Here is a 12113-nt window from a genome sequence, read left to right as displayed (position 1 = left end):
CAATTGTAAGGGAAATTGAAATGGATTAAAGCAGCTCGTAGCCAAGTGGTGCATGCAGAAGAGAGAGAGCCCCTTCCTTGGGGAGATTCCTGAGGAGTTTATTGGAAAGGGGTGGCTGGGATCTTTCACCATGTGGAGGTACAGCTGGGAGAGCTAATGCCAAGCGTGGCCATGTGATAGATGGAGAGGATAACTTGTCCTTTGGATGTGAGGTGGCACTTTCTGGGGGGAAATGGAGCTATTTCTGTGTGTTCTGGGTGAGGTCTGGTGGGTGAGACCTGGAAGAAACCAGAAGGGAAACACAGAGGATGGTTTCTGTAACTGCTCTGCTGGCATCCTGCACTGGGAAAAGCTTGCCCAGAAAATGTTCCTTTCCACTCTCCCAGTGGGAAGGTTGCTTTATGGCAAATGGTGTGTCCTGCTGGATGGGCAGATGTTCATCAGCATCTCTGATTTCAGCCTTTCCAAATCTCCATGGCTGCCTCATCCAGAGAGGCCCTGAGCCACGTTCAAAGGGTTAATTTTAAAACCATTTTTTTTCCCTCATGTCTGGCTTTAGCTGTGATGAGGATGAGAAGTGACAAGGTACCACAGGGGATCTGTTCTCTTGGGGTTTGCATCATGGCTAAAGCCTGACCGGAAACCTCCCGAGAGGAGCTGATCCACCAGACCCCTCTGACAACACCAGCTTGACCAAGCAACTCTACTTCCCAATGAAGTGGGATTTTGGCCTTCACCTCTCCTAGCATGGCACAATGTTTCCTGAGAGGGACATGAGGGTGGCTCTATGCAGAGGCAGGACAGACCCTTCTGCAGGGGGCTGCACATGTGGTGGCTGTAGATCAGCAAGAATCTGACTGATATTCTTGGCCTCAGCAAGCTGTCTCCGTGGTGTGAGTGCAGTGAGTGTCCCTTGGGAACATCTGCTGTGGGTAAGGCAAGGAGCAATTATGTCACAGGGAAGAGATGTTATTTTTCAGTGACATGGCTCTGCTGTAGATGCTCGCAGAACAGCTCGCAGGGATCTCTCGGACTGAGTGGACATGTCACATTTGTTGCTGTGGCCAGATACAAGTATTTCCAATTAATATGGCTATTAAATAACCATAAATTGTGAAGTAACAGCGATCTGAGAAGCATGCATGACAAAAATCTAGTGAGACCAGATACTTGCTTAGTGTTTTTGATTTTTTAAATGCAGCAATTCATGAAGCCTTTTTACACTGCACTAGAGCAGTGCCATTTCAAAGGTTAGCACAGAAAGTTGATGAAATATAGATACATCTTCTAAAGTCTACTTTCTGCATAATATCAAAATGAGGATCGTGACATTTGGACAGGACAAAAGACTAAAGCCAGTGTGTGGCTTTCTGTATCCAAGTACAAAGCCCAGCGTCATGTGACACTGATCTATGTGATAGCATGGGCAGCTTGAGGCCCCGTCAGGTCCATCTGATGAGGTTCTGCCACCATCCCATCTGTTTTGTATTCATCTGTCACTGAGACTCAGAGCCACTGGAGAGGAAAAAGAACTGGCAATGTCACGCTGTGGTTTTTCAACATCATTACAGGCAGTGTGGGAATTGCTAGGGCTTGTTTCCTGGTGCTTGTCAGGGGCATACAAATGTTATCTGGGGGAAAACCCACTAGATCTATAAATACCACTCCATCCTAGGAGTAAACACTGCTGTTATCCATCAGGATTTCTAGACCAAAAGCTCCAGTTACATCGTGTTTCAGCCCTTCTTGAGCTAGAGGAGATGATGGATGGTGAGCCTGGTGTGTCAGCGTGCCCCTGCTACAGTCTGAATGCTGCTGTACGGCGCAGCCACTAGAGGAAAAGCGTACAGTGGGGACTCCCCTAGCTGCAATGTGCTGGGATCGCTCCGTGCACTTGTCTTAAAGCAAATTAGATGAAGATTTGGCTAGCAGCAGCTGTTCAAAGGAGGAACAAATCAGAGCAGCCACATACCCAGTGGGACCGAGGTTTCCTTGAACTCAGCACACTGCTCCAGCAGTTGGCACTTGGAAGATGTAAAGAAAAAAAAATGGGGAAAACAGATGCTGAAAGTTCCCCGAAATAGCCCCTGAGCCTCTGGAGGGCAAAGTATGTCTTTTAACTCCTGCTTATTATCCCTTCTAGTAGGCTCTTTTCCAGTCCTTACTGAGGAGTAAATGCTTTTTCTGTGTATTCCCTGCGGGCTGCCCTACTTTACATCATCACCTTGGAGATGGAAAACACAGTCCTCTGCGGAATCTGCTTGTCACGATTCCTAATTTTCCTCATCAGAGGTGAAGAAGCAAAGCCCAGAGCCCGCTGCAATCCCTGGGCGAGCCCCAGTTCAGCGCGGTGGGGGCTGCAGCTCCGGGAGCTGAACACAGCAGGCACAGAGAAGTATTTCGGACATTCCTCTGTGCAGGTCCTGGCACAGCTCGCCTCTCCGACCTTCTCTGTGGCTCCTTTGTTCTCCGGCAGTTTCCATGGTGCTCTCGCTTTGTGTGCAGACCTGTCTGCAGGCAGCACTCTTCTCCATCACGCCGCACCGGCTGATTTCCCGAGGCGGCGCATCTCACTGCGTGTTCCGTGCTGCAGAGCTGCCAGGCAGCAGCCACACAGACGTCCTGCAGCCTGGCTCGCTGGCAAACCTTCGGGAAGTATGGATTGATGGTTTTTAACACAACCCAGTGGTTGTAGATGAGAATCCAGCCCAGCTTTTTGCCTGTCACGTTTCGCACAGTCAGAGGAGGGCCCTTACCCAAAGGGGTTGTTGCTGTAAAATGGAAAAGCAATAGAGGCATGACTAGAAGGAGCAGCCATGCTGCTTGCTGCAGCACTCAAATTTTCTCTTCATATGGTACGGGCGTGACAGCTCATGGTCTGTAGATGTAACACCCAGCATCCTTCCCTTCACACAGCAGCTGGCGAGGGTGAGGTCGAGCTCCTTTTATCTGTTACCTCGCTGTTAATTCTCTGCTAATTGCTCTGATACCGGAGCAATGACCGCGTCAGCAGGGAGGAACTCCTGGTCTTTATGTCAGGTCCTGAGTCGGGAGGCTGAGTAAACCTGGCCCTGGTATTTAAGCCCAGGGTTAGCATCCCTCGGGAAACTCCCGAGCTCTGAGCCTGCTCAAAGGATCACAGTAGAGTGCTTGGAGCCTGATACTAGAAATATTTCAGCGAGAAAAGCAGTTCCGTGAATCTTACAGGCTGTTCATCCAAAAGGAACTGGAGTGTAAAATCACTGCCCAAGTGGAAAAGTAGGCGAAAGGGCAAAGCTGTGCCAAGGGGGGATTCTAACTCCAGGCATAGGGGAGACTACTTTAAGTGGTGGGGGAACAAGGCTGGAAGTCTGTTAGCAGGCCGTGTACAGGAACTAAATTTAACCCAGGACCTGCAGCTATCAATGAGAAATGGAACAATATCAGAGTTAATATCGAAATATAGAAACAGTCTCCTCAAGGACACAAGGGTGGCTTGGAAAGAGACGTCCTCATCACAAAAACTCAATTCTTGGAGCAGAAAAATGGTTTTCTTTATTAAGGTGAAGCTTGTACTGTGTGTTGGGACAGAAAGGGCTGCTCCCCAAAGCTGGACGTGGAAATGAACGGTTCCTAAGTCTTGGCAGAGGGTTTCAACGCTGCCTAGGAAATTATAATGCCCAATTAAGTAGGAACTGGTCATCCAAGTCCCTTAGGCGGTCCTGAAAAATCACAGCTACTCTGCACTGCAACTAATTTCCAGTCAGATTTTTTCTTTCTGCCTCCCTTTGCGCTCCTCTCCCGGTGCCATCGACAGCTCCTGCTGGCACAGAGCTGTAGCTGAAGCCAAAGCTGAGGAGCCTGGTTTAGAAACATGGCTTTCAAGCAGCCTTGATGGGGACAGGAGAAGGGATCATCCCTGCTAAGGCTTTTCTGATTGTTTTTTTTCCTAGCAGGTGTCTCCCTCTCACTTTTGGCCCATTTTTGCACCTCTGATGTGACAACACTAAGCCAGATCAGCAGTGGAAAAGGGGGTTTTGTTTGGACAGGTGGGAACCACAGGGAGCCTCTCTCAACTAGATTGACTTCCTAGGAACCCCCAGGAATTTTATTATGTCCTTGATTTCTTCCCCAGCAGCTCTGTTCTTAGAATGGGTTGTACTTGAGTCCACAGGTAAGGAAAGCCCTTCACCTGGCAAAGGTTTGGGAGACAAGAAAGGAGCAAAAAAGCCAAACTATTTTGAAAGTAAGTGGTAAAATAGATCTGGAAGAAACCAGAAGGGAAACTTAAGTCTGAGTGTGGGCAGGAACAGTATTCCAAGCTTCCCTGGAATCTTTAAATACAGGACATGTGGTCATGGCCAGAATATTGCTTTCCTCTCACCAGGGACTTGGTTTTCCAGTGACTCCCTCTGCTCCACCCTTTTTGATAACCAAGTCTCCAATTCCCATCACCTATTACCAGCTGTTACTGCTTCTCAGCTTTCCTTGTCACCCGGATCCATCTAGTTCCCCGGAGTTCCTGAGCTACCTTGCCAGCCTGAAGGATGCTGGAGATGTGCAGGTACCTCCCAGGAATAAACCTGTTGGTTGTTGTGAGAAACGAGATTCACATAATTTTTATAGAATTTAAAAGTTTAATAGAAAGACAATTAGGGGATAAAAATAAAGAATACAGATACAGCTGGGTGTGTCTGCATTCAGCCAAGAGAGCACACCTTGCTTACAAAGGATTGTCCCTTAAAAACAGAACCCTACTACATATCCATAAATTCTCATACATATTCATACATTCTTCTTAAGTTTTGGATGTTTCTTTGTTTAGTTTTTGACTCGTCCCCTTCCCAATAAATCAATTTTCTTGGCTCCACCCAGTTTTACATTCCCTGATAACAGAAATGCAATAAATTCCTCCCCCAGAGCTCTGGTCACTGCTGTCCTCATCTGGACAAGATAATCTAAGAATGGAGGGAGGTCTCTCTTTTTCAGTCTTTGGGTTATACAAACAAAAATAGCTTTTGCTTTAATACTATGCCATAGCTCAACATATATGTATATTATACCACTATTTCTAAGTTTTATCAATAACAGAAATAGAAGGAACTATATTAATATAACGTTTTCTAACCTTATACATACAACATTCATTTTAATATTTGCAAAAAGCCAACAATAGAATATGTATCTATAACATTGTGGCAGGATTTTAGGAGGAGATGCGCCCTTGTGTGACAGAGGTGACCTGGACACGCGTTCCATCTGGATGGACCAGGAGATGGAGAGTGGTAACAGAAGTCAGGCAAGCAGCTGAAACCTTTCTTTGGTGTGGTTTTGGAAAAATGTCCTCTGCAGCGTTCCACAAGTGAGGAAGAACGGTGCTTTCCCTTCACACAGCCGGTGGCTCTTGTTCAGCAAAAGACGTGCCAGGTGTTACAAAAAGCTGCCAAGGCGTCAGCAGGGAACGGATGTAGGGACACGGAACTGGAGGTGGGGCTTAAAGGTATTGGCTAAATCCCGATGCAAACGCGACTAAGTAGTTGTTAAATTAATTAGCAAGTTGGAGTAAATTTAGCATCTCCCTAATGCGCTGGAAATGATGGCGACTTTGGAGTTTGTGCTTCCCAGGGCTGTTTTTAGCTGATGGCGCCGGGATGCGGGAAGGCTGATGTGATGACAGGCTGGGACAGGGCACCCGTACGACTTTCGCAGGGGAATAAATGTTGATTTACGGTTTTCCAACACCTCGTGCTAAAGAACGAACTATTTTTGGAAAGGAACTTGAGTGAAGCAGCAAATTCATTCTCTGCTGAATAAGGGGATCATTTGTTTTCATAGCAGATTGCTCTGTTAAGGAGACGGGGATTTTGGTGAGGATTTGTGACATGGTGCCATCTAAATGTGAACGAGTGAAGGTTTCCTTGGACAGAAAGGGAGGCAGGGGTGTAGTGATCTCCCGTGGTTGAAATTTGGAGATAAATTAGTGTCATTAGTTATTGGAACCGCTTGCCTAGGGATGGAATGGATTTATCTTAACTTGGTCATTTTAAATCGCTTTCCTGACGCGTATGTTGTAGCTTCGCCAGCTGTTCGGGGTGTGTTTTCAAAGGAAATTTGTATTCCCAGAAATTCTTGTCGTATGTGGGAGATGAGGTTCTCAGATCATAGGGTTCCCCCTGGCCTTAAAAGATGCGAATACAGGCAGCAGGGAGGAATTCTCCCTCATTCATCATCCTCCCAGACAATGTCCAAGAGGCACTCGGGGATTTAAAGCCCTGCGAGCAGAGGGGTGGGATATGAGGACAAGCACAGCTGAGGATACCCGCGTTTCTCTACAACGCCGGGCCGCGGGTTTATCCCCGTGTTTTGACACTTGGAGCCCGAGGGGGAAGGTGCAACACAACGCTGTCATTTAAAACAAAAGCCCCCGCGTGTTCAGCACGCGTGGCCGGCAGATGTGCAGGAGCCGTGTGCGTGAGCTCGGGGCTGTGATCGCGGGTGGGGTGTACCGTGTGTGTGTGCGTGTGTGTGTGTGTGTGTCGGGCGGGGAGGGGGAGGACGAGGCGGGTCCTCCTCCCGCGCCGCCCGCCGGCAGCCGCCGATGTGTCCGTGAGCTCATCCATCGGGAGCGCGGCCGCCGCTCTCCCGCACCCCCCGCACCCCCAGCCGCCCACCGCCCCGCCAAGGTCACCCGCGGCTCCCCGGCATGGTGGCGGCCGCGGGGGGCTGACAGGAGGGGGGCGGCGGCGGGAAGGAGCCGAAGATGGCTTCGCCCGCGCCCCCCGCGCCGGGAGGCGGCCCCTCGCCCCCCGCCGGCCCGCCTCGCCTTCGCCAGGTGGGTGCTCCCCGGCCGGGCAGGGGCGGGGGGCGGCCCGCGGCGTCCCCCCGGGCCGAGCGGGGAGCGGGGGGGCGCGGAGCCCGCGGGGTGCGGAGGGGGCGCGGGAGGCGGGGTTGCGAGCGGCCAGCAAGTGCACGGGGCAGTTTAGAGGAAGGCAGGTGGATGGTGGAGCGAGGGGTGGCTTCTGTTCTATTCGGTAAAAAGCCCGCTTCGATAAGTAAAGCGGGGATCCCGTTGCTATGCCGAAAGCATTGCAGGCGGCACCTGCGCAGGTGTGCCCGCACCGTCACACGCAGAGGGGAGCGCAGGCACGCGTGTCTAACTTGACAGTGGTGCAGCGCTGCAGCGCGGGTCCGAAGGCATGGATAAAATCCTAATTAACCTAATGCAGCAGTTTCCGAGAGGCTGCTCCCGCTCCTGCTGCATGCAGCGCTTTTCCGCTCGCATCTCTCGCCGCGCAAGGCGGGAGCTCTGTTCTTAGCGGCGGCTGCTGCTGCATTAATTTACATTTGCAATGGGCAAGTTGGTCCCAGGAGTTGTTTGACGTTCTGGACCCGACTGGGTCGGCGAGGCCGAGCTGCTGCTGGGTGTCTGCGGGGTTCGTTCCGTCAGCCCTCGGTGTCTCCCGAACATGGGAGAGGCAGAAATGGAGGGTTGCGGTGCCCGTGTGCTCCGTTTGCATGCTCCTGCTGAGGCTGGGATGTTACGGTGGTTATTGATAAAGAAAATAAGGTTAATAAAGGAAAAGCTGCTGTACAGGAGGATTCCCTGTGAGTAATCAGATTAGTGTAGTATGTATGTACTTGAACGTAAATCCAAATATAAATCCCATCCTACTTTTTTTTTTTTTTTACCCCCCTCCTCCCATTTTTACTGGTGGTAGCATTGATGAGGAGATCTCAGGAGTCTGGACAGACATCTGAGAGTTTGGAAGAATATTTAAACTTGCCAATCCCCTTACACGCCGGAAGTTTGGGCTGGGCAGCTCCAGCAAAAAGGCCTTTGTGTGGGTTTGCTGATGACTCTGGCTGCAAATGGCACAGGAACAGCTGCCCCCTCGACCCGAGTATTCTGGCACTTCCTGTTCTGTTCCCCGCTGGAAACCAGAAGAAAAAGTGATTTTAGTCCTGAAGTTTGGTTTTAGGAGGGCGAATGACCAGCAAGGATCTCTCCAGTCTGTTGCGACCTGTAGTAGGTGTCGTCAGCAAGGATAGGTGAGAAGTATTGAGGATGGAAAGGAAGTCCCAGGTAGGGGAGGAAAGAGTTGGGGGTGAGGACCCCAAGGGCAGGGGATCCTCATTGAAACTGGCTTCTCTTTGCCTCTAGCTCCCTTCCTATGATCCTCCTTGTTTCAGACCTTCGGTTTGCTCCTCAGCAGCTGGGAAACACAAGGTTACCAATTATTTATCGCTGCACATCCAGCAGCAAACCCAGACTGCTGCGTTCTCCGGAGCGTTCTGAATTGACTTCTCACGGGGTCATTCATTTTACATGAGAAAGAAACGAGTATCCTGAATCAGTAGGCAGAAATTACTCATTAAAAAATTGCCTACTAGGGTTGTTTTACTGTCTTCCTCTGCATTTCGTCCGCTCTATGTTTAGAATTATTTTTAATTGCATTTAGAAAGGAATGACTCATCGGTCATGTTTCTCTGAACTACGACTGAGGTAAAGTCTGGTGAGTGTTTGTTTATTTATTTATTTTAATTTTTCGCTGCCCTTCAAAGAGACATCATACACACAGCTTATTGGGTGACCTTCACAGGAGCGGGAAACTCTGCGAATAAACTCCCAAAGGCCCTTCAGACCAAGGTAAAGAACACAGCACTGGCAGAAGTCAATTTTTATGCCTACAAATCGCTATTGGCCTCTCACTTTGCCAAGCGTTTCTTGCATCCTTAGCAGGGGAGAAGAGGAGTGCAAACAAAAGAGAAGTGAACATGTTTGTCGGAAACTGTTGTGCTGACTTTTGCTATCACATTGCACTTGTTGTGATCATGTTGAATGAAAATTGATATTGGCAACGTGCTGAATTCCCGTTACTTGGGTCCCTTTGGGAGATCCTTGAGGTTAGTTCTGGCTTGCAGCCTGAGAGCAAGACTCACTGAAGAAACAAATTGGTATTTGTGGAGTTTCTCCTGTCTTTCAGTTCATCTAAGAGGTTCTTAAACGTGTCCTTTATTTGAAATATATATTGAGGGCAAATATATAAAAAACTGAGGATAATATTTACATCTGTGAACCTGTTTTAGCAAGAACTGCATTTTACCTGAAACACCTGTGTTGTTACATTGAAATTTGGCTTAAGGTACTGGGGTCAAGAGAACAGTGACATTTGTTACATAAAGCTTGATCAAGAATGCACCAAATAAAAGACCAAGCTGTTGTAAATTACACTATAGAGACCCTTGTATTTGGAATAGGATGGAGGTTGTTTCTCTTAGCAGCAGTCAAGTGAATTATTTCCACTGTTTTTCCTTTTAGTTGTCAATGCTGCGCTTTTCAAAAAGAAATTTAAATACAGTAAAAAAATGTTCAAATAAAATAAGCAGGCCAGATAGTGTCTTGCATGGGAACATGGTAACTAACATGCCGGTACTGCTCTCCCACTGCACCCCTGAGTGTGCAGGAACAAATCAGTGATCCCAATCCATTATCTGATATGGAAAGAAAGTGTGCAGGAGTGTCTTCCACAGCCATTTAACTAAATCTCAGGTGAAGTTCCTTATCATCGAGCAATGTACAGCATTCACGTGCTAATTGTCCCGCTGTCATGCTTTATTGATCCCCCTTAAATCACTTCATTCCATCTCATTTTCTTTTGCTAAGACACCTGTCCATAAAATGATGTCTGCATGTCCTTCTTTTCCTATTCCAGCTTTTTCTTTTTTCTTTTTTTTTCCCCTTCTCTGAAATGCTTGGATGTAAATGTAAATCCAAAATGACGTGGATATTTTGGGGATTCCGAACTTGGGGTTTGGATTAAGAACTAAAGCTCTAAAACTGGAGAGAGAACACCGTGGTGTGCAGATGAAGAGTGCTGGTGTGGACGTGGGAAGATGCAGAACAGAGCTCCTGGCATTCTGCTTCTCCAGGGATGTTTGAGTGGCAAAAGGGCCCTGTATTGAGAATTCAGCCAATTCATCTCACATCCTACAGTTTTCCAGCCTGTCAGCTTACATGAACTCTTAATAGATGTGTGTTAGTCGGTGTGAAGTCTGCTCCTAGAGCTTGACAAAAATCTCTTCTTCAATTGGTGTGGGACGGCAGGAACCAGATTTCTTATTTTTATTTTCTTTTCTCAAGGAGTTTCCTTGTAACTTTGCTCAATTTTGCTTCTTTTAAACTCCCTTTGATCCTTCTTAGAGGTTGTTCATACCCCAGTGGCTGTTCATATGCTACTGTTGTGCTTTGCTCCTGCCTTTTCTAATCCAGGTTTTCCCCTACTGCGGGATGTACTTTGTCCCCTACTAACAATTGGCAAGACTTGAGGATATTTTAAGCTTCTCTTTCATGGGTGATTTAGGCCAATGCCTCTCCCAGACTGTCTTTGCTTCGGACAGCATGTTGTTCCCCTCCACAGCTCTGCTGCTGTTGATTCTAGTTCCATCATTTCAAAACTTTGGTTTGTTTGAAGTCCACATTTTCAAGGCTTCTTTGAACTTGAATTTGCTTTAAGCTTCTTATTTATTTATTTATTTATTTTACCTTCTGCCACCATAAAGAATTACAAGTAATTTTTTGGGAACTAGAATGGTTTGAAAAATCAGCCTAGTGAAGCACTTGCTTAGGTGGCATGGCGTGGGGTAAAGCCAACATCCATCAAACTGAACCTTTTTACTCCACTGAACTCTTCTCTGCCATATCAAAGGGGAAAGGGTGCTAGAAAACGTTTTCCCACTGAATTGAAATGATGAAATATGAAACATAATGAACCTGCTGCATAATAGATGTAGCCTAATGTAGGAAAAAGTAATTACAGCTAGGGCATAAATGACTACGTGTGTTGAGATAGCAAATAAAAATTACAGTGCTATAGTGTTATTTGGGTTGCAAAACCAAGCACCAAGTAGTTATAAACTAATAGAATTTAGGCATGTGAAAATTTTCCACATCCACAAAAGTCCCTTTTGTGTTAGCTACCATTTCTAACCTACGGTGGAAGGGAACAATTAAAAATTTGCAGTTCATATTCCAATTAGGTCTCTTGTGGTTTTGCTGAAATAACGTGGAAAAGTAAAATAAAAAAAAAAAAAGGAGAAAGAAAAGCCAGTTCCAGGTGGGCATTAAATGGGTTTGCAGACTAAGTTAATTTAGTAAATAGCTTCAGCTGTTCTGATGTTTGTGCAATATCAGAGTAGGCAGGTGGGAAGGGAAACAGACAAGGTCCTGCGGTTACTATTACCATCTCTGGAGTTTCTGAGAGGATAAATCGATGGGTTCCCATATCCTGGACAGTGGGTGAGGTTCCCCAGCTGATGCTCCTTGGGCAGGGGCTCATTCCACAGATCAGCGGCACCTGGGGCTGGAAGGTTCCAGAAGCCACAGCCTCACTAGGACTGAAGGGCTCCTCCAGGGACACACGGGTAGGGTTTTACTCTGTATTTTCATATTTTTTTTTTAATGTTTGTTTTTATTAGAAGTGTTTAGGAAGCAGGCTGAAGTGAGGGTTGTAATTTGGTGCTGATTTGTGTGTCAGTTCTACTTTCTTTCTGCTTGGGAGATGCTGTGATGTGGAGTTTGTTTGCAGGCGTTCTGTTCTATATGGATTATACCCTGAGGGAAGAGTAGAGGGTTTGATTGCTGGGTTCTTTGGCTTTTTTTAGCTCTTTCTGTGATTTTTGTGTGTGGTTTTCTATTTTAAAAATATTTTTTAATTATTTGGGGTTTTTGTTTCTTTCAATTTTTTTCTTACTTTAATTTCTCTATTTTTCCTTTATCTTCTCTTTTTTTCATGTTTCCTTTTCCTTTTTTAGTTTTCCTTTATTCTCTTTTTTTTTTCTTTTTTCTCCCTTTTTTTCCTTTTCTTTTTTGTTTATTTCTTTCGGGTTTTTTCCCTCGTGTTTTTCCCTTCCTTACATGATTTGTATTTCACGAAGTTATTGAAAGTTGACTTTTGGATATTGGTATGCAGATTTGGTACTTTACAGACCAACACTTGAGGCTTTCTTAGAACATGTCGTAGTTAGAGATATCCCTTGCCTCAGGGGCTTCCCGCCATTTTTTGTGTGGGGAGGGGGCCTGTCCATCATTTTGTGTGGGGAGGGGGCTTCCCGCCTTTTTTTGTGTGGGGAGGGGG

Source organism: Parus major, chromosome 4 (assembly GCF_001522545.3).
Source record: "Parus major isolate Abel chromosome 4, Parus_major1.1, whole genome shotgun sequence".
In the NCBI taxonomy this organism is placed as follows: domain Eukaryota; kingdom Metazoa; phylum Chordata; class Aves; order Passeriformes; family Paridae; genus Parus; species Parus major.
This window is presented reverse-complemented; position numbering follows the sequence as displayed.